The 23,498-nt window shown below is 35.7% G+C and overlaps 1 protein-coding gene across 4 annotated transcripts in view; it reads right to left on the bottom strand.

Moving 5' to 3' along the window:
* Positions 1–23,498, bottom strand: part of Hmg20a (high mobility group 20A) — a 79,371-nt gene that overhangs the window by 34,018 nt on the left and 21,855 nt on the right. Inside the window, exons 2-3 of one of the 4 annotated variants that reach the window (XM_078049238.1) lie at positions 20,658–20,766; positions 18,844–18,942 (exon numbers count right to left, since the gene is read on the bottom strand). The exons of 1 other annotated variant lie outside the window; for it this stretch is intronic. The gene's annotated coding sequence lies outside the window, so the exon portion shown is untranslated. Of the gene's footprint in view, positions 1–10,665; positions 10,875–18,843; positions 18,943–20,657; positions 20,767–23,498 lie in introns of all 4 variants that reach the window. 2 more of the 4 variants (XM_078049239.1, XM_013359700.4) reach the window with 2 other exon arrangements.

Raw genomic sequence — 23,498 nt, 5'->3', positions numbered from 1 at the left:
CCTAAAAATCCCCTCCCTAATCATACAAGAGTTGAGAGGAAGAATTTTGCCCTTCTCATTTTCCATACTTCACTCCTTATGGGCAAAAGCCCTAAATCCTTTAAAAATCAGGTCATTTGGCTCAACCTCAAATTAAAAAATCCTGGACCATTTCTATCATTTCAGCTCTCTTAATTTCTCCTATTACAAATGACCTTCTCCTCACTGACCCTTGATTTTCTCTTCTCTGTTCAGCTGGGATTTCATGGCTACATTTCAAACGTTCTTTTGCCAACACTTTTTTTGGTGGTACTGGGGACTTAATCCAGGAGCACTCTATCACTGAACTACATCCCAGCTCTTTTCATATTTATTTTTTTCTTGAGACAAGGTCTCATTAAGTTGCCTAATGTGGCCTTGAGTTTAAAATCCTCCTGCCTCAACAGCCTGAGCAGTGGGGATTAGAGGCACGTTCCACTGGGCCTAGCTTGCCAACCTCTTTAATTCTCTTGCCTTGATCTTTTAATTCACCTAAAAGTCTCCAACCTAGCCTCATCTTTTCTTTTTTCTTTCTTTCTTTCTTTTTTTTTTTTTGGTACTGGGGATTGAACTCAGGGGTACTTGACCACTGAGACACATCCCCAGCCCCATTATGAATTTTATTTAGAGACAGGGTCTCACTGAGTTGCTTAGCGCCTCCCTTTTGCTGAGGCTGGCTTTGAACTCTTGATCCTCTTGCCTCAGCCTCTTGAGCCACTGGGATTACAAGCATGCACCACCACACCCGGTCCAGTCTCATCTTTTTATATTCCCCATTCCAAATAATACCAAATGGCACAGTCCATCCTCCACATCTATAGGTGGCTCCACAAGTGCAGGTTCAATCAACTGCAGATTGAAAATATTTGTAAAAAAACTGCCTCTGTACTTAACATGTACAAACTTCTTTCAGTGTCATTAGACCCTAAACAATACAGTGTAACTATCTACGTAAGATTTATACTGTACTAAGTATTATAAGTAATATAGAGATGATTTAGAGTGTATGGGAGGAGGTGTGTAGGTTACAGGCAATACCATACCATTTTATAAAAGGCACTTGAGCATTTCCAGATTTTGGTATGGGAGTGGGGTCCTGTACTTAATTCCCTAGGGATATCAATGAATGACTATCATAAAATTTACAATTGTCAAGTATCTGGTTTACTTATTTTTATTATATTTATAAGATTGTATAATCACAACTATAGTTTTCAAATATCTCTATCACCCCCCAAAAAACCCCCAATACTCACCAGCAGTTTCCAGTCTCTCTCTTTCTAACTCTGCACAACTATTAATCTATTCTCTGCCTTTATGTTTTTACCTGTTATAGACATTTCATGTGCAGTAAGTGAAATCATACAACATGTGGCCTTTTTTTTTTTGTCCAGCTACTTTCATTTAGCATACAGATTTCAAGGTTAGCAATGTGTCAGTATTTCATTCCTTTTTATAGCTGAATAATATCCACTGTATGGCTATAATACATTTTGTTTACCCATTCATCAGTTGATAGACTTGGGTTGTTTCTACTTTTTGGGCTACTGTAAACACTGCTGCTTGTGAACATCCACATGTAAGTTTTTATATGGATATGTTTTCATTTCTCTTGGGTATATACCAAGGAGTAGAGTTGCTGGAACATATAGTAAATTCATTTTAATATTCTGAGGAACAGTTAAACTGTTTTCCAGAACACCTGCACCATTTTACATTCCTACTAGCAATGTATTGTGATTCCAATTTCTTCATATCCTCACCACACTTGATTACAGCCATCCTACTATATGTAAAGTGGGATCTCATTGTGATTTGGGTTTGTATTTCTCTAATGGGCAATGTTGTTGAGCATCTTTTCATAAGCATATTGGCCATTTGTATAGTGTATCCTCTTTGGAGAACTGTCCACTCAAACACTTTACCCAGTTTTATATTGAGTTAACTGTATATTTGTGGACTAACACTAGACCATTTGGGCTGACATTAGACCATTATCAGATATATTATTTGCAAATACTTTCTTTCCTTTTCTGGGCTATCTTTCCACTTTCTTGATAGTGTCTTATGAAGCATAAAGGCTTTGAATTTTAAATCCCCGTTTCAAAATAAAAATAAAAAAGGACCAGGGTTGTAGCTCAGTAGTACAGTGACCCTGGGTTCAATGCCCAGTCCCTCAAAAACAAAAATAGGGGCCAGGGTTGTGGCTCAGTGGTAGAGCACTTTCTTAGCACGTGTGAGGCAGTGGGTTTGATCTTCAGCACCACACAGAAATGGATAAAAAAAATGAAGGTATTCTGTTCATCTACAACTAAAAAAATACTAAAAAAACAAAAACAAAAACAAAACTACTGCTTAATGCATCGCTATGAAGATTTAATCCTATGTATTCCTCTAAGAGTTTTATAATTTTTTAAAACATTTATTTTGGTTATTTATTTTTATATGGTGCTGAGGATGGAACCCAGGACCTCACACATGCTAGGCGGAGCGCTCTATTGCTGAGCCACAACCCCAGCCTCAAGAGTTTTATAATTTTAGCTCTAATTTTTATGTCTTTGATCTACTCTGAATCAATTTTTATATATGATGTACAATAGAAGTCCATTTTCATTCTTTTGCATGTAAGTTATTAGGTTGTTCCATCATCATTTGTTGAAAGATGATTTTTCCCTCATTAAATTGTCTTGACAAACCTAAATTGCTAAATTGCTTAAAAAGATACCGCATTCTCTCACTTCCACACCTCACAGCTGTTATTTGGTGTCTGCCATTTGAAATACTTTAGTATCCCAATTCCTTCTGTCCTGGTTAATTACTGACTTGTCTTCCATGTCTCACCTTAGATGAGCTTTCTTTCAGTATGTTTTCTTGGATCAATCAAGAATGAATTAGATAAGCATTTTATGCACTCCCAGAGAATCCTGTTCTGAATCCCCATCATAACATCTGACTCACTGTCAGAGGCAGAGTCTTGTTTACCTTTAAATTCCCCTTAGCCTAGTTTTGAACATATCATCATTATATGTTAAATATATATTTGATGCACAATACGGAAAGCCTTTGCTTAAAAGTTCTTTATCCCTCAACTGAAGGAAGCTCCTCAGTTACTCAATTATTGATCCTGCTGTTTCATTTTCCAAAGTTGTTGGGATTACAAGAAGGTGTCGCAATGCCCAGCAGCCCCTTAGTGTATTTTCTAAGTGTGTTCTCTACAGGTTTTCTTCTTTATTACTTGTAAGGACTGGGACTGTCTTAAAAATGAAGTTAATCCTTATGTCAACTATAATAAACATGGTTGATTAGTATAAATTCTGTACTGGAAATTTCAAGTTTCCATTTATGCTAGATACCCATGTCTAAGCATTTCTCCACCTCCCTGTTTTTTCCTTTTTGGTACCAGGGATTGAACCCAGGAATAGTGTTTAACTATTGAGCCACAACCCCAACCCTTTTTATTTTTTATTTTGAGACAGAGTCTTGCTAAATTGCTGAGGCTGGTTTTAAACTTGTGATTCTTTTGCCTCAGCCTCTTGAGTTGTTGGAATTACAGGCATGCACCACCATGCTCAGCTATATCTAAGCATTTCTTTTTACCATTTTTGATCAAAATTTTTCTTAAGTGACTTCAAGCTCTCAACTATTAAACAAAGGAAAACCTTGTCTGCTTATTCATTCACTCAAATAATTATTGAACATCAACCAAATGCCAAGTACTGTTGTAGAACTTGGGAATTAAATACAAGTAATATATTGTCCATATGAAACCTGCTCTCGAGTACAATGTACTTCCAGTAGTTGAAACTCTTCTCCTTCCCAAAACACAAAGAAACAATCAGGGTGTAGCTCTGTGGCAGAGCACTTACTTAGCTGTGTAAGGTCCTAGGTTGATTGCCAGCATTGCAGAACAAAAAAACAATGGAGTCACTTGAACAACTCTTATTCTAGGGATTTAGTGAAAAAAGTAAACAATATGCAAGAATATATGGACAACGTAAGCAGGTAAGTGGAAATTCTATAAAGAATAAAAGAAGTGCTAGAGAAAAAAAAACACTGTAATAGAAATGAAGAATGATTTTGAAGGGCATTTTGATAAGCAAATGAAGATGCAGTCATTGGTAGGTGAGTTGGCAAGTCAAAAGATGGCTGTGGAAGACTGAGGACTCCTCTTTAGGCAAATCAGTAGCACCTCATATCCCAGAAGATTCAGATTTTCTTGTATCGAAGGTGGGATTCTTCTATCCAATTTGTTCCTCCTTCCACCCAGGTGAAAAAGCAATGACAAATCACTGCAAGAGTACACGTCATAAGCAAAACACAGAATTCATGGCCAAGCAAAGAAAGGAAAAGAAGCAGAAAGAGGCTGGAGAAAGAAGCTCTAGGTGATTGGGGGAAAGGGGAAAGAATTCATTAGAAATTTATTTAGGGTCCAGTTGATTTGTGTATTCTTGTTATCACTTAATTTGTAATTTTGTTTCAGAAGCAAATATTCATGTTGTACAAATTTCTGATTGCCCTTGATGTAGAAAGACTGATGGGGAAAGTATGGGTTTGCTTTTATAGTAAATCATCAGGCATGGAGAAATGTCTTTTAGAAGTGTTAAAATATTTATTTTAGGTTTTCTTCTTTATTACTTGTAAGGACTGGGACTGTCAATCCTTATAATGAAGTTTCTACTGTATATTTAAAATACAAAACAAACAAAAAACACACAACAAAAAACAAACAAACAACAATAACAAAACAAAAAAACAGGACTTTGCAATATTTCAAATGTGAGGGAAAAATAAAAACTGAAATTCTGCACCCTGCAAAATTACCTTTCAAAAATGAAGAAGAAATACTTTTATCAGACAAAAAAAAAAATCAGGCAATTTATTATCAATAGCTTTGACTTACAAGCAGGGTCAAAGTTCTTCAAAGAAAAGCAAAATGATATAATTCAGAATCTCTAGGCTTATGTAAGAAAATAACATCAGAGAATGAACAAAAAGGTAAAATTAAAAAATAATTCTTATTCTTTATTAACCTAGTAGATAAGTTTGTTCAAAACAATAATAAAAGAAAAATGTATTTGAATGTGTGTATATGTACTGCTCATAAGTGAAATGAATGTCAGTTACAACACAAGGAAGGAGTATTTTGTTATGAATATTTTGTTATTATGAGGTATCTGCATTTCCTGTGATGTGGTATACTGTTATGGGAAAGAGGATTTGGATTAGGTATAAGTGTATATTGCAAACTCAAGCGAAACCACTAAAACAGTAAAAAAGGAAGTAAAACTGATATAGTAAGAAGGGAGAGTAAATGGAATATAAATTGCACAAAAGGAAAGCCAGGTGCAATGGCATATGCCTGTAATTCTAGCTACTGGGGAGGCCAAGGCAGGAGGGTCCCAAGCCTGAGGCCAGCTTCAGCAACTCAGCAAGACCTGGTTTCAAAATAAGAAATAAAAAAGGGCTGAGAGTGGCTGGGGTTGTGGCTTAGTGGTAGAGCGCTTGCCTGCATGTGTGAGGCAGTGGGTTTGATCCTCAGCAGCACATAAAAAATAAACAACTAAAATAAAGGTCTTTTTTACAACTAAAAGGGGGGAAAAAAACAGGACTGAGGATATAGGTAAGTTATGGTAGTAAGCTCCTGGATTCAATCTCTAGTACCACAAAAAAGGAAAAGAAAGTAAGGAAAAAAAAAAAAACACAAAAGGCAGAAAAAGTATGAAAGATAAAAATATGAACAAAAAATAAGAGAAATAATACAAAATTGCAACAAAGAGGGCAGATATTAATCCAACTATACCAATCATCACCTTAAGTATCAATGGTCTAAATACACCAATTAAAATAAAGAGATTGTCAAAGTGCATAAAAAACCAAGTCCCAACTTCATGTCATCTAAAAAGAAAACCACTTTAAGTATAAAGACATACACAAAAGTAAAAGGGTATACAAAGATATACCACACTAATACCAATGAAAAGAAAGTGGAAGTAACTCTACTAATTTCAGACAAAAACTTGTATTCTCAAGAGGATGAGAAAATAAGTCACATTATTGGGAGAAAATATTTGCAAAAGACACATCTGATAAAGGGCCAATTTAAAAAATGGATCAAAGACCTGAATAAACAGACCATCAAAGAAGATATGAAGATAGAAAATAAGCATATAAAATGATGTTCAATAGACATTAGTAAGTACTTGCTAATTAAAACAAAATTAGCTACCACTACAAACCTATTAGAAATGCCCAAATCCAAAACACTTCAATCCCAAATGCTGGCAAAGATACACAGTGTGTTAGTTAGCTTTGTATTATTGTGACCAAGATACCTGACAAGAACAACTTATCGGAGGGAGTTTATCTTGGGCTCATGGTTTCAGAGGTTTCAGTCTATGACTGGCCCACTCCATTGCTCTGGGCCCTAGTGAGGCCAAACACAATGGTAGAGGGCAAGGTGGAAGAAGGCTGCTCAGCTCACTATAGAAGCAAGAAGAGCCAAAGGCAAGAGACACACACAACCCTTAAAGGCATGCCCCAGCTGACCTCTTCCTCCAGCCATGCCCCACCTGCCTGTGTTACCACCCAGTTGCTCCATTTAAATTATTAACCCACCAATGAATAAATCCATGATTAGGTCACAGCTCTCATAATCTAATCTTCCATCTCTGAACATTCCTGCATTAAAAGAGGAGCTTTTGAGGGATATCTCATATTCAAATTGTAACACGGAGCAACAACTCACTCACCTTCTTTGCTAATGGGAACAGTCACTATAAAATATGCAGTTTAGTAGTTCTTAGAAAACTAACCATAGCCTTATCATATGATTCAGTAATTGTACTCTTTGGTGTTTATCCAAACAAACTGAAAACTTATGTCACATAAAAACCTGTACATGGATGTTTACAGTGATTTTATTCATAATTGCCAAGATTTGTATACAACCAAGATGTCCTTCAATAGGGAGTGAATAAACCATGGAACAGCCACACAATAGAATTATTCAGTGATAATAAAATACATGAACAATCAAGTCATGAAAAGACATGGATGAAACTTAAAATGCATATTATTAAATGAAGGAAGCCAATCTGAAAAGGCTATATACATTATATGAATCTACCTATCTGACATCCTGATATACAGAGAGCAAAATGATTAGCAATTGTCAGGGTTTACTGTGGGGAGCACAGAAGATTTTTAGGGCAGCAGAACTATCTGGAAGGATAGATAATACAATGGAGGACATATGTCATCATGTTTGTTAAAACTAATAAAATGTAAAATACCAAAGGGAATCCTAAAATATAGTATGGTGATACTGTGTCTATGTGGGCTCACTGATTTGAACAAATGTACCATTCTGGTACATTTTGTTGATAGCTGGGGAGGCTGTGCTTTGTGTGGAGAGAGGGAATATATGGGACTTCTGTATCTGCCCCCTCTTCCCTGTGAGCCTAAAGATGTTTTAAAAAAAATACAGTCCATTCTAAAAACACACTGTGTTATGTATTTAATAGACTATGATTATTTAATCTATTTTAACATTAAACTGGTATAAACAGGTTTGGGCATAAATACAACTGACTTCAATATGCATACAAATTTAAGTGGAGGAAGTGAAAGCACAAAGCTTGCTAGAGCGTGTCTACCAGCTGTGAACATTTAGCTAAGAACATTCAGCAGGCTGTGGGCCCTCGTCAATATGTTTTACAGTGGGAATGAGAACACTGGCTAATCCCACCAGGCAGTTAACTGGAGTTCAGTTAAGTGAAATTCAGTTAATAACTTTTTCACTACAGGGTTTTATATAGGAGATAAGAGGGAAAAAGATGACAGGTATTCTGGGAGTAAGTATTTACTTTTTGGGGGAGAGTTGGGAGAAGCGGAGACGGTTAATATAGTAAGGCTCTTGAACTGAGGATTTAAAAGATGGGCATAAGGAGGTCTGTTTGGCTGGGGGCTAGGTGGAGTGGGCAGAAAATATAGCTCTTTATTCTTAGAGTTTAGAGCTCAGGCTCCTAGAACTATGACTATTACTGATTTTTTCAAAATATTGGTAGGATAGCCTAGGAACTATAGGGAAACTGATTCATTCATTCAACAAATATTTATTGTGTCTATCATTCTAGGCATTTTCTAGGCACTGAGGATACATCAGTGATTAAAACAGGAAAAATCCCTGCCCTCACAGGGGTCACAAGTACACAGGGACAGACATATAAAAACAACAAATAAAATGAATAATAATACATAGTGACAAGTACTAAGAAAAAACTATAGCAGGGAAAATAGGATAGAAAGAGTTCAAGGGAAGGAAGTGTCTGTAATTTTATATACAGAGGTCAAGAAAAGCTTCAATGAAGTCATCTTTTGGGGAAAGAGTTAAAGGAGATTCAAGAGGGAACCATGCATAGATGTGGGGAGACAGCAGTCTAGCAAGTGGGATGCAGACAACTAATACCAAGGACTGTGCTTGGTGTGATTCAATGAGCTGGCAAATGTGGTTGGATTGAGCTAGTCTAAGAGTTAACTGGGGTACAGACTATGGAAGGCTCTGTAGGTTTTGGAAAGGATTTTGGCATTTACCCTGAGATGAGAAGCTATTAGGAAGTTTTGAGTAGATGAAGCATGAGATCTAACATTTAAAAAAAATATTTATTTTTTAGTTGCAGTTGGACACAAGACCTTTATTTTGTTTGTTTATATGTGGTGCTGAGGATTGAACCCAGGGCCTCGCACATGCTAGGTGAGCGCTTGACCGCTGAGTCACAACCCCAACCTGGGATCTAACATTTTTATAGGATTACTGCAGTTGTTCTTTTGAGAACAGACTGAGAGGTGGAGAGGGAAAAGGGTAAAAGTGTGGAGATCATGTGGGAAGTTTCAGCAATGATCCAGCTGAAAGTGAATAATAGCTCAGACCAGGGTGGTCAGAGTGGAGGTGGTGAGAAGTGGTCAGATTCTTGACATTCTGAAGGGAGAGTCAATTTCTAAGTTTAAAGTAACTGAACAAAATTAAGGAATAAAATCTGTTAAATGAGCTGGGTGTGGTGGCGTATGCCTGTAATCACAGCAGCTCGGAAAGCTGAGGCAGGAGAATTGTGAGTTCAAAGCCAGACTCAGCAAAAGGAAGACGCTAAGCAACTCAGAGACCCTGGGGGCTGGGGATGTGGCCCAGTGGTTGCGTGCCCCTGAGTTCAATCCTTGGTACCATTAAAAAAAAAAAGTTAAATGAGGCCTTCAAATGCATTTAGCTGCTTTCTTATTACCTGATTAGTGATAATAAAGGTTGGGTTCTACTGAAAACATACTACTTGTAATCTTTTTGAAGCTAAATATAGTGAATTTTTTTTTTGCCCATAAAAGACATAATTAAAAATTCAGCCTCCACCTAATGCAAATGCTTAAAGACTTTACATTTCAGTAACATTTTTTAAAAAATCACCTTTACAATGTAATCAAGATTGTGCTTTGTGTCAACAAGTTGTAGCTTGTTGCTTTTCTTTACAATCTCTTTGGTTGGGAGACATTATTAGTCTCAAAAAACAAGCAGGAAGAGGAAGAGGACAGAGTTAGAAACAAACATAAATCTTCTATCTTTGTATGATGTTTTTGAAGTTTTAAAAACTTTTGAATCACATTTCCTTAAAAATCATAGAATTACTAGATCATCAAAAGAAACTGCAATGGGCTAGGGATATAGCTCAGTTGGTAGGGGGCTTGTCTTGTATGCACAAGGCCCTGGGTTTAATCTCCAGCGTCACAACAAACAAACAAATCTGCAAGCTGCATATGGTGGCACACACCAATAATCGTACTATTTGGGAGGTTGAAGCAAGAGGATTACAAGCCTGGGCAATTTTGGAAGACCTTGTCTCAAATAAATAAATAAATAAAGGCAAGAATGTAAGCTCAGTGGTAAGGTGTCCTGGGTTCCATCTCCTCTACTGTGGCCAGGGCTAGGGAGAAGCAGAGTTAGATTTCATTCCAGACAGCTGGATCACTGTATATGCCTTTCTCCCGCCTCAATGACCCGATAGAGACGTGTTATTATTAGAACACGAAATGTGCTGAGAAGAATAAAACTCCACAAACCAAAGTATTCAGAAACAAACAGTATTTTGTATCAGCTTTATGTAAGTCACTGTGATAACATAGGGAAAATAAAAAACACTTTCTTTTGCCAAAGTAAAATTTGTTGTTACAAGTAGGTGTGTCTTTTGGGGTCATAGTCCATTTATCTGGCTGTTTCATGGTGCCTGTTGGTCCCTGCACAGACTATCTAAGCACTGCTTTTATTATTAGTAAACAAGGAGATTAATACCCAAGTAAGACAACTGAACCAGCACCAGAACTAAGAGTTAAAGTAATCCAATAAAACTTGGCATTATTTCCTAGCATAGAGTACTTTCCCAATTTCCTGGGACACTGGAGTAGTATAAAGCAGTATAAAGATGGGTGTGTATAAGAGTAAACCAGTATAAACATATTCCCTCTAGGAGGTCATTTGATATATGAAAAGGCATTTTCAATGACATTTAATTTTATATTTGGAAAAAGGAACCAAGCTTATATTAACATACAAAGTATAAAAAGCTCATGTTCTTTTTTCTATTTTTTAGTTTTAGATGGACACAATACCTTTATCTTATTTATCTTTATGTGGTGCTGAGGATCGAACCTGGTGCCTCATATGTGTGCTAGGCGAGTGCTCCACCACTGAATCACAACCACAGCTCCAAAGTTCATATTCTTGCTAGGCACGATGGCACATGCCTGTAATCCCAGCTACTCAGGAGGTTGAGGCAGGGCTGCAGGTTCTAGGCTAGCCTCGCCAATTTGGTGAGACGCTGTTTCAAAATAAAAAAGGAAATGGTTGGGGATGTAGCTCAGTGATAAATTCCCAGTACCAAAAAAAAAAAAAAAAAAAAAAAAAAGTTAATGTTCTTGTTTGGTGAAGATATATGTTTTCTGCTCTCTTCTTGGTGAATCTCATAGAGGGTTTATCAGAATAGTTCAAGAATAATTTATCAAGAGGGGACACGAGTTTAAAAAATCTGAAAAACAATGACTTTCAGAGTTTATTAAATGCCACTGTGTTAGGTATCAAAGATAGAGATTTAAAAACAGCTACAACAAGAAACCCTTGTCCTTTTATAGTTCATAATCTAGTCAGAAACAGATGGAAAAACAGCTAAAAACAACATGGAAAGGTAATAATGGCTGATGTATAGTTAGGTATATGTTTACTTATTTAAGTACATGAGAAAAATAGGGATGAGAGATAGATGAATGAGTGAGGTAAACAGCTAAGATAATTTCTAATTATCATAATAAATTCACAGATGCACTACAGAACTGAGGGAAGCAGAAAACAACAGCTGAGTAAACACCTGAGAAGGAACACTTAGCTCAGAGTACTTAAATGTTTGGAAATCCAGCCTCATGCCAAGGCATGTAGCTCCCAGGTAGGCATGATTCAAGGATGGAGTCCCAAGAAGGCAATACATCAGAAAGAAGCAACAAAAGCCGGGCATGGTGGCGCACGCCTGTAATCCCAACAGCTCAGGAGGCTGAGACAGAAGGATGGTGAGTTCAAAGTTAGCCTCAGCAATGGTGAAATGCTAAGCAGCTCAATAAGACTCCGTCTCTAAATAAAATATAAAATAGATCTGGGGATGTGGCTCAGTTGTTGAATGTTCCTGAGCTCAATCTCCAGTACCAAAAAAAAAAAAAAAAAAAAAGAAAGAAAGAAGCAACAGAGGTCCTAATATCCAGAGGCAAAATATAAAAAATAGTTAATAGTTAACAATTCTAAGGCCAGGTCCTTATTGGCACAAGGCATACTGCCCCTCTATCTTCTTACATTTTTTTACACTGCTTTCTCTAGCTCAAATCTGCAGCTGTGAAACAACACTGAAAAGGAGGAAGTAATATTCTTTTCTTTCATAGGCCAATAAATCCTAAATCTTTACCTTCTCAAGAGCCAATGAAGAATGACATGTTTGGGCTGGGGTTGTGGCTCAGCTTGCCTAGCATGAATGAGGCACTGGGTTCGATCCTCAGCACCACAAAAAAAAAAAAAACAAAATAATGTGTCCATCTAAAACCAAAGATACATAAATAAATATTTAAAAAATGACATGTTTGAAAAGGAAAAGCAAAAAGCAAAGAACATTTATAAAAACTATACTGTAAGATGGGCCCAGTGGTATACGCCTATAATCCCAGTGACTTGAGAGGTTGAGGCAGGAGGATCATAAGTTTGAGTCCAGCCTGTGTATCTTAACAAAAACCTGTCTCAAAATAAAAAGTAAAAAGAGCTGGGGGATGAAGCTCAGAGGTAGAATACTCCACAGTATCACAAATAAGTAAATAAATAACTACTATACTATAATAAAAAAAATGAGTCATATCAAAGTGTTCTTAATTTCCATCAGCTGATTTACAAATTAAATTCTCTTTAAAAGAAAAAAGAATACTGGATGTTAGAGAAATTTCCTCAGCTAGAAGTTGAAGACAAAAAGAAAACTTTCATTACAGGGCGGCACAGCAGTTAGTTGTCATCACTACTGTGAACAATAAAATGAAATTTAGGGTTTTCCCAACGAAAAAATAGGTACAACTGGAATGTGCTTATCAACTTAAAAAAATTTAAAAACTAAGGAACTCTTTTTTGCTTCTGAATTCTTTTTTTTTTTTTTTTTTGAGAGAGAGAGAGAGAGAGAGAGGGAGGGAGGGAGGGAGGGAGGAAGGGAGGGGGAGAGAGAGAGAGAGAGAGAGAGAGAGAGACAGAGACAGAGAGAGAGACAGAGAGAGAGACAGAGAGACAGAGAGAATTTTTAAAATATTTATTGTTTAGTTTTCGGCGGACACAGCATCTTTATTTTTTTATTTGTATGTGGTGCTGAAGATCGAACCCAGAGCCGCGAGCATGCCAGGTGAGCGCGCTACCGCTTGAGCCACATCCCCAGCCCTTGCTTCTGAATTCTAAAATTTATAATCCTTGGGACTTCAGAAAGCTACCAAATAATCATAAAATTCGAACTTGACATATTTAAAACTCTTGAAGACCAGTTTCCTAGGAACATGTCTCGTCTAATAACAGATTCAACATAAGGCTTCAACTATCACACAGAGCTCACTACCTTAATGAGAACAAGTGGTTGGATGTAGTAACCTCTCTAATGTATAAACTTCTGATTTTGTTTCTCTCATTTCTAGGTCAAACAACAAAAAGTTTAAAACCATTTTAATTGTAACTCACAGGAGAGTAATCAGACTAATTAAATCGTTTCAAGATTCTTGGGGCTGGGGTTGTGGCTCAATGGTAGAGCGCTTGCCTAGCATGTGTGAGGCACTGGGTTCAATTCTCAGCACCATGTAAACAAATTAAATAAACAAAATAAAATTATTAAAAAAAAGATTCTTGATGTTTTGTGTATTTACCGAAATCTGTATTTTCAAAGGTTCCTCTTGGCCCAATAGGCAGGACTAGGTCTCAGGGAATAAGAATTTGCAGAAAGAACCAGGTGCAATGGCAGACACCTATAATTCTAGCCACTCAGGAAGCTGAGGCAGGAGGATCGCCAGTCTTAGCAAATTGTCAGTAAGACTGACTCAAAATAAAGGTTTGGGGATATAGTTCAGAGGTCAAGTGCCCTTGGGTTCAATACCCAGTAACTGAGGAGGAAAAAATTGCAGAGGACTTGTTCTGCACTTGTTTCCAAACTAAATGTACCCACTTGCCTGTGTTAGCAAGTATGTTCGTCATGAAAAGAAGTCTACTACAGACCAACTAGAGTCTTTCTAGGATTTTCTGCTTTCCCAATCCTCATATGCAAAATGTGACTAATATCTACTCTATTTACCTCAAAATGGCATTTGAGGATCAAATGTTAATTCCTTACATGCTCTGCAAACAAAAACAAAAGTGACTTTGTTAACTGGCACAAAATTTCCAGTGAAGTATTTATGAAAGAACATATTACACAGATTATAAGTATATTAAAAGAATGAATACATAAGAAAAAAAATTGGAAGGAAAAACACCAAAATGTTCAGAGTAGGCATGTTAGGATGGAAGAATTATGACTATTTATTTTCCAGTATTTCATTTAGCTTCCCAACTTTCAGTAATATAGTTATGTTACTTTAAACAAAGTGGAAAGTACCATCAAGAACCGTAGACTTTTATTCTTTTATTTTTATCATTTATTTATTTGTAGTACTGGGGGTTGAACCCAGGAGGACTCAACCACTGAGTTATATCTTCAGCCCTTTAAAAAAACAATTTACTAAGTTGCTGAGGTTGGCCTTGAACTTTTCAATCTTCCTGCTTCTGTGTCCCAAGGAGCTGGCATGCACCACTTGGCCAGGCTAGAGAATCAGACTTTTTGAAATTAAATCTTAATTTCATATACAATAAAGAAATATTTCTTTTTAAAAATATGATTACACATGGAGATCAGTTTTTGTTATCTAGATCTCCCTCTCTAGAATAAAAAACACCTATGTAATAGTTTTTAGCTTATTCTTGAACGCTTTAGTGATGAATTTCTAGTTTGTGTCTTTTCTCCTCTCTACAGAATTAGCTCTACAAGGCAGAGAAGTAAACACATCTAGCAGGAAAAGTATGAAGGCACAGTCATATTTTCTATTAAAAACTCACTTATATTTGCATTCAATTTCATAAAGCAGTATTTATTTTACGACAAAAATTAATGTGTTAAATTATAGGAGGTTAGGAAATGACAGGTTAAGTTCACCTTCTGACAGGCAACTGATAAAAAAATTTTGATACTGAGGGTTTGAAAAAGTGCTACTTCATATTTCTTTCCCACTAACAACAGAACAAGAAATTCCTATTCTTGGCTAGAAATATATGGCTAAGTCAATTTATATCCTGTTAATTTTCTAGATAAAATTACATAAAAATACACTAAAATTATCATAGAAAAATCCCATTTAATTATGGGAAAACAGACTATGACAATGAGTTTGGCATTTCTTTACAAGGTTTAATTTTGAAAATTACAATATACCTGAGGTTGACAAATGTAAATTTTTATGTAACTGTTAGGAAAAGTAATACTTTTTTAAATAAACAAATAATTGTTTTAGTTTTTGCTAGAATAACTTCAGATAAATCTCTAGTGCAATATAGTTAATTCATCACTAGTTCCACTGTCATCTCTTTGCCTTCAGAAATTTGACTCCAAGTTGCTTTACATGAAAAAGAAAAGTTATGTTACTGTTAAGTCCATCATTACAATGCTTTTTACACAAGCACCTTCTCTGGAGTCATTTATTCTTTTTTTTTTTTAAATTAATATATATATATTTTACTTGTAGATGGACACACCACCTTTATTTTACTTACTTATAATTTTTTTTAGTTGCAGATGAACACAATATCTTTATTTATTTACATGTGGTGCTGAGAATTGAACCCAGTGCCTCACATATGCAAGGCAAGTGCTCCACCATGAGCCACACCCCTTATTTATTTTTATGCTGAGCACTGAACTCAGTGTCTCATATGTGCTAGGCAAGTGTTCTACCTCCGAGCTACAACCCTAGCCTGGAAGTCAGTTTTTCTTGCTACAAAGTTTCTCCAAATATCTAACTTGGCTCTGGGTGCTTAGTAACATTAGGATATTTAAAAGACAAAATTGATTAATTCAATCAAGATTAAGCAATGTGAACTCTGAGGAAAAAAGCGTCACTGCAGTTTTCTACAACAAATTCACTCAAAATTTAGTAAAGAGAAAAAAAAAAGCACTTCAACTCTACGAGTTGTTTCAAGCGGTAATCCCTGTAAATGAAGTGGATAGTGTACAAGACAGTAAAAACCTATTAACAATAATGATAGCTGGAATAGGAGTACACATTTATTCTTTTCTAAGTACCAAGCTTATATAAGAGTTTTACATATATTATTCTTTTTAATGCTCACAACCACCATATTAGGTACTAACCACTACTACTATAGTGGCTATGGTGAACAAACTGATCCACAGAATGGTTAAGTAACTTACTTGCCCATGTTTACTGTGATAGTTATTATGGCTGTTGACGAATATTTTCAGGTAGATAGTAGAACTCTACTTCCTTACTGCCCCTGAGCTTAGGAAAGGACTATGTAACTCACATGATCAATGAATGTAAATGATATATGATTCTTCTGGTTAGAAAAATCTGAGCCTTAAGCAACTGCCATTTCCCTAGTACAATGATCATGCAAGTATGTATTACGATGGAGTTTATATCAGCCAGGTTGCCTAAGTGAACAAAATACCAAAGCCCCTATATCCACATAAGCAGTATGTTAATAATAATAATGATGATGATGGAGGAGGAGGAGCAAGAGGAGGAGGAAAAAGAAAAGTTACTGAAACTTTGTGGTTTATTATCAGTTTATTACCAGAGCAAAACCCCATCCCATCCTCACTGGTACCTTCGCAGTTAATAAATTTCATATTTAATATCATGGCTATCTATATACCTATGACAGCTGAGATCCCTTTTCAGCTCCTAAAATCCAAGAATTCTATATTTTTATTAAGTACATGTTTATTTCATTTGCCTTGTTCTTTACACCTCTGAACTTGACTATTTTTTTTTTTTTTTTTTTTTGGTACCAGTGATTTAACCCATGGGCACTTAACCACTGAGCCACATCCCAGCCCCTGTTTGTATTTTATTTAGAGACAAGGTCATGTTGAGTTGCTTAGAGCCTTGCTGAGGCTGGCTTTGAACTTGAAGTCTTCCTGCCTCAATCTTCTGAGCCTCTGGGATTAGAGGTGTGCACCACCACGCCCAGCCTGAATTTTACTCTTTCAACCAAAGCAGTCTAAAGTTATGCTTCAACTTGAGTAGGTTACTAGCTTGTAGAATTATACTCAAAATAGGAATTTTAAAGATGTATCAATATTTACAGTATACAGCTGGTCACATGTGTATGCTTATAAGAGCAAGAAGAGAGATCTCTCAGGGCTTAACATGCTGGAATATGAGAGCATTCCAAAAAGGAGAACTAGCTAATTTGGATTTGGAGAATGCTTATTTCCATTAAATGCATAGACTGGGAAGATAGGAAGTGTATCTCTTAGATTAAAAAGTAAATTAAGTCAGCGGAAATTATTTTGACTGCAACATAGGGAATTAGGATGAACACATGGAAGCACTGGTTATGCCTAAAGAATGAATCATAATGGATTTCATGAGCAAACAGAAAAGCACTTCCCTAACCTCAAGCTGCCAAATAAAGAATTCATGGAATTGTGTATTGTAAGGCATTCAAAAGTCTCTATGGAGTCAAAGTTTAGTAGTTAAATATAAAAGCAGAATTAGAGTTTCATATTAAAGATGTGTGTTCTAGCAGCACTTGGGCCTTTGGTTTAGAAAGCCAAATCCTAACAGTTTGCCCATACTATCATTTCATGAGAGCCCAAAGCTGCTACAACCTCATAATCTTACTGCTTTTTTCTTTATTAGACTAAAACGATAAATGTGTCTAAATTAACTCAAGATTATTGGCAACATGAATTATATGACATAAATCTTGATTCCAAATGTAAAATATATTCATTTTATAACTGTGACAAAGTTTTGAGGAGGAATATACACTAAGAATGAGAAGAAACATTTGTTTTTGGTAGTGCTTTATTGTAAGCTAAGAGAGACATTTTTTGTATGCCTATGTTCTCCAAGAGAAAAGGTGCCATGAAACTGATGGTTCCAAGGAGCTGGCATACAAATATGGACCAAAAAATTACCTGAGGGCAATGAAGACTGAACCAGGGAATTCAACTTAAGAGCTGAATCATCACCAGACTCAGAAAATCAAGGGTTGATCATATGTGAAGGCTAGAGTAAAATACGTGAAAAAAGGAGTTTGGGGCAGGGGTCAGATATCATAAAGACACAGGGGAAGATTAGTGGAGTAGAAGAATGAGAGGAAGAAAGGAAGGATGGGAAAGGGGAGGGAATATGGAATAAATTTAACAAAATTATACTATATGCATCTATAAGTACACCAAAGGGAATTTCTTTATATGTAGAAAGTATCAATAAAAAATAAATAGGCTGGGGGCTGAAGTCGTGGCTCAGTGGTAGAGTGCTTGCCTGGCATGTGTGAGGTCCTGGGTTCAATCCTCAGCACTGCATATAAATAAAGAAAGAAAGTGAGAAAGAATGATTTATTGACAACTAAAAAAAATATTAAAAAAAATAGAATGGGGTTGGGGTGCAGAGGTAGAGCACTTGCCTAGCATGTGTGAGACACTGGGTTGGATTCTAAACACTGCATATAAATAAATGAATAAAATAAAGGTTCATTGACAACTAAAAAAATATTAAAAAAATGAATAGATAAATGAATGAAAGAAAAACCAGTAGAGGAAGAATAGGAAGGGGGAGGTAAAGAGGGGCAATGGGGACTGAAATGAAATTCCTTGCATGTATGATTTTGTCAAAACGTACCCTACTACTATGTAGAACTATAATGCTCTAATAAAAAAAAAAAGAAAAGAAAAAGAGTTGAATTATTAGCAATACTGAACTGAAAGATTATACTGCTCAATGATCTACTGATTTACAAACCTAAAATTGAAATGTGGGAGGATATCCTACTAAATTTATTAAGCACCTGACATCAAACCTTAATTTTTTCTCAATTCCCTCAGAGCTACTGGTCCTTTCATTCATTTACTACTCCACACTTCAACTCTAGTATCAGAAATTTTGTCACTTTGTGCTGTGATTTCTTATGTACACAGCTGTCTTCTCCACAGAAGCCACCATGCTCTAACTGACCTTCTAGCTTCTTCAAGAACTTTGGTTCTCTTGCTATCATTTTAATGTCTTGCAACAAGGATTGTTCCTTTTTCTTTCAGATGTAAATAAGCTCTGGTTCTAAAATGGAACAAAAACAAACAGTAAAAATAAAACCTTCTAGTAATTTCTATCTTCCAGAATTCAAGTAATTGCCCATTCACTTACTTATTCCTTATACTGGCAACCAAGCTACTTGAAAAGTTACTCCAGTCACCACTGCTACTCAATCTGAGACCTACGTACTCTGGCTTCTATCTCTAATTCACTCTTGGGGTTGTTCATAGATACCAGTAATCTCTAAAATGCTAATTTTAATCAATACTTTTAAAAAAATTTTAATTTTTAAAAAAATTTTGGTGCTGGGAATTGAACTTAGGGGCTTTACCACTGAGCTCATCCCTAGCCCTTTTAATTTTTACTTTGAGACAGGGATCTCCAAGTGGCTTAGGGCATTGCTAAATTGCTGAGGCTGTCCTTGAACCTGCAATCTTCTGCTTTAGCTTTCCAAGTCACTGGGATTATAGGCATGCGCAACCACATCTGGCCTCAATAGACATTTTTAAAATCTTTACTGTCTGGTTTCTAATTGACATCTGAAGCTGTAAAGGACTCTTCTTCAAGTGCTTCACCTGCTGTTTCCTGTACACTATGCTCTTCTTTTCCCTCTATTCCTTTAGCCATTCCTTCAGGCTTTGCCCTCCTCTCTCTCTGATCTCCTAGTCCCAATGTTTGATAACCATTTATACTGATGACATCTAAACCCATCTTTTTGAATTCTTGGCCTATATTTCAAAGGACTAAAATAATTATCCCCCTTGGAGTGTCACAGGCAATCCACACTTCACACATAAAAACATCGAATTCATATTCTTTTCTTCAAAATCTGTTCCGTTTCCCATGTTCTCTAGGCCAGCTGAGGTTACTCTACCCTATCCACTCAGGCTAAACCCCCGAGAGAGTCCTGATTTCCAACACTTCCCCCATCCTTCCCATCATACTCAATCCCTTACCACGCCCATTTGGTTCTCTTTCTCTTCTATGTTCTCATTATTACTGTCACAGTTAAAGTATTTTTTTTTTTAACCCTGATTAATAGCCTCCTACTGTCCTTCCTGCCTCAAGTGTTTCCACCCAGTTGCACAGTAATCATTCTAAACTACAATGATAACTATGGATAATATTCCTTGTTTAAAATCATTCCAGAGGTTATCCACTACCTTCATGTAAATTTTACTTTTTTCTTTTTAAAGTTCTCTGTTTAAAAGAAAAAAAAATTATTCTTATTTTGAATGCTTAAATTTTGAATGTTTTACAAGAAGAATAGCATTTTATCATTCAAATAAATGATCAAACATGGTCTCATAATAGTGAATGACTACTTTAAACTAGTTTTGGGATCAGGACAAAAGGAATCTTGACATGTTTAAATGAAACAACATGAAAAGTTTAAAGCAATATAGTAAAAATAATTAAATCTTCTCATGCTACATTCACATCTTCCATACCCTTTATTTGTTCTCAAATGAAACATTATACAAACTTACCCCTTTGGGAAGTAAGATTCAGCTGACATGCTAATAAGACTGATATGAATATAATAATAAAATGTAGCCCTGACCTCCACTTCTCTTTAACAAAAGAACAATAAAATAAATCAACTAGCTTATGTCCAGGAAATAACCCAGATATTAAGAACAGAGATGGAATAAATGACTATCATTAGATTTATGGCTCAATTTACATAAATACTTATAATGGAGTTTTAGTCTAAAATTTCAAAATAGGAACATTACCTTCCACAGAATCATATTAAATACATGTTTCAGGTCTTCAAATTAGCAGGTTATCAGAGTTTTTTTGGTCTTTCTCATAACCTCTTAATTACAGTATCTATCTTCTTTCCTGCAATACATTTGTTACAATCAATTCTAAGACCTCTTGAAAGTGAACGCCACTCAGTACCATTATACATGCATTACCAAGAAAGGTATGAAAGCTGTAAAACCAACTGAGATCCCATGATGCTAGTTATGCTTCAATCTTCCTTCTACTGACTCTCAAAACATGTCAGTGCTACTGTAGTAAAGTGGGTTATAAGTTTTAGGTGATGTGATTCACTTGAAAGACAAAGAGAACAGAGTATACAGAAAGACTATTATAGGTTATAGCACAGTACCTTTGGAGCAGCAGCTACATTTTATCTTTATTATGAATAATTTTTAACTATTCAGGCAGCAAACATGAAGCCCAGCTAAGAGACGCATACAGCAGGTTAAACACAGACATTCCCTGTCTATAAGAGACAATAGTTTGAAAAAAATTTTTTAAAATTAAAAATCTAAGTGTGTGGAAAGACAAAAAGCTCTCAAAATCATTACACTATGCTCACTGATTTCTAAAATAGTTCATAAAGTAATATTCTATTTAATTACAAATCCACTTACTCTATTTGAAAAATAATATTGTGAATTTCACATCTTTGAACTCAAGCATCCTAGTGGATCATGATCAACTCTTAATTAACAGTATATTATCCTCGATATAAAGTGACTGTTATTTCACCATTCGTTAGACATTTGCTGTTTTTAAATAACAAGGATGGAATTATACCAATTCCCCCCTAGTCTTCCACCTAGCTCTCTGGCAGTAGCAATATTTACCTACAGGGCTGCACTGTAGGGTGGGACGTAAACAGAGTTCAGTTCCAATCCTATGCATCAGAATCATTTCCTTACATGACAGACAATTATGTTACAATCAAAAACTGAGTTGCAATTTATATCGTGATAAGGTTTTACTTATTTTGGTAAACATTAAACTCTTTTTTTTTTGGTACCAGGGATTGAACCAACGGTTGTTTGATCACTGAGCCACATTACCAGCCATTTTATTTTTTATTTTCAGACAGGGTCTCACTAAGTCCTTAGGGCCCCACTAAGCTGCTAAGATTGGCTTTGAACTTGGCAATCCTTCTGAATCAGCCTTCTGAGTTGCTGGGATTATAGGCATTGCACCCGGCAAAACATTGAACTCTTTACATACAGAAGGAAATACAACTTTACTGATGTGGACATAGGTATAGATAGGCTATAAAATATATTTTTATATAAAATCTTGGCTAGTGATGGTGCTGCTAGACAAAATGGTTAAAATAAATAGGACACATAATAAATAAAGGCTGAAAGCTAGAAAGATGAAGTTGACCCAAGTCTTTCTCTGCACATTATCCTCAGTATCATGTATTGTTAGTGAAAGATTTTAATTAAACATTAGGAAGAAGAAATCCAGCAATTAGATGGCTAGCTGCTGACACTATTACTGGCAAAATAAAGCTGCTCTTTCCCCTTCTTAGAAATAAACACAAAAACTGTTGTACTACATTTATTTAATATAGTTCCTAAATTGGCAATTAGCTTGAAAAGACTATTTTTTTAATACTGGGAATTGAACCCAGGGGTGTTCTAACACTCACCTACATCCCCAGCCCTTGTAATATTTTGAGACAGGGTCTTGTTAAGTTGCTGAAGCTGGCCCCAAACTTGCAATCCTCCTGTCTCAGCCTCCTGAATTGCTGGGATTATAGGCGTGTACCACTGTGCCTGGCGAGACTGTTTTAAATATGGCAGAGTTTTCTGTATTTACATTTCCCTTAGTCTCTCTACAACCCAAATGTACCGTATTTATATAATACTATTATGGAAATAACTTCAATATTCCTCATATTCTTTCACAAACTCTAGAGTTGGTAATCTATATTTTAAAAATCAAAAGAGCCCTTGGCAGCTACCAGAAGATTATGAAATTCCAAAACTTATTTAGTCATACCCTGCAGCAGACATTTATAAAATCTTATGAGCTTCAGGTTTTATTGACCCAAGAATAGTTATAAATCTCTGGTAAAATTGCAAATATCAACAAATAGATGAAGTTTTAAAAATCATTTCACTCAGAATAACAATCTGGCTAAAAGTAGAGTAGATAATATTAAAGTTAGAAAGTTGGCCTTTTCTAAGTTTTCAAAATTTTCATTTTTCTTATTCTACCCCCTTCCCCACCATGACCTTGAATCTGATAATATGCATATAAATATTCATCATGTTTTTTCAACTTACAATAAGTTTTTGAGTATCCAGACGTTAGGAATAAACAATAGCACCTCATTTGCTGTACATTAATTGTTTTAAGAAATACAATAAATTTCTAAAACATCTCCTCTTGAAATGAAACTTACCTGTTCTAAAACTGGTACTGAACTGGCATTTTTTTCATGAAGTTTGCAAAATGCTAGTAGCCTAAAAGCTGTTTCAAACTACTGGACTTATAATTTTCTATTGCACATACAATTAATCATCTCATTTTCCTGATATCAGCTTTAAAAATTTTAAATTAAAAACTCTTAGCCACAGCCCCAGTTCCTTTTTTCAATTTTATTTAATTATTTATTGGTACTGGGGATTGAACCCATTGAACTATATCCCCAATCCTTTTTAAATTTTGCACTTTGAGTCAAATTTGTAATTCTTCTGCCTCAGCTGCCCAAGTTGCTAGGATTATAGATATATGCCACCATGCTTGACTCCCAGTCTTCTTTATTTCTTAAAAATTTTTTGAAGCTGGGGATTGAATCCAGAGTT

The sequence above is a fragment of the Ictidomys tridecemlineatus genome, chromosome 5 (genome assembly GCF_052094955.1).
Source record: "Ictidomys tridecemlineatus isolate mIctTri1 chromosome 5, mIctTri1.hap1, whole genome shotgun sequence".
NCBI lineage: Eukaryota > Metazoa > Chordata > Mammalia > Rodentia > Sciuridae > Ictidomys > Ictidomys tridecemlineatus.
Note: the sequence above shows the minus strand (reverse complement) of the source record. Positions and strands in the feature narration are given on the sequence as shown.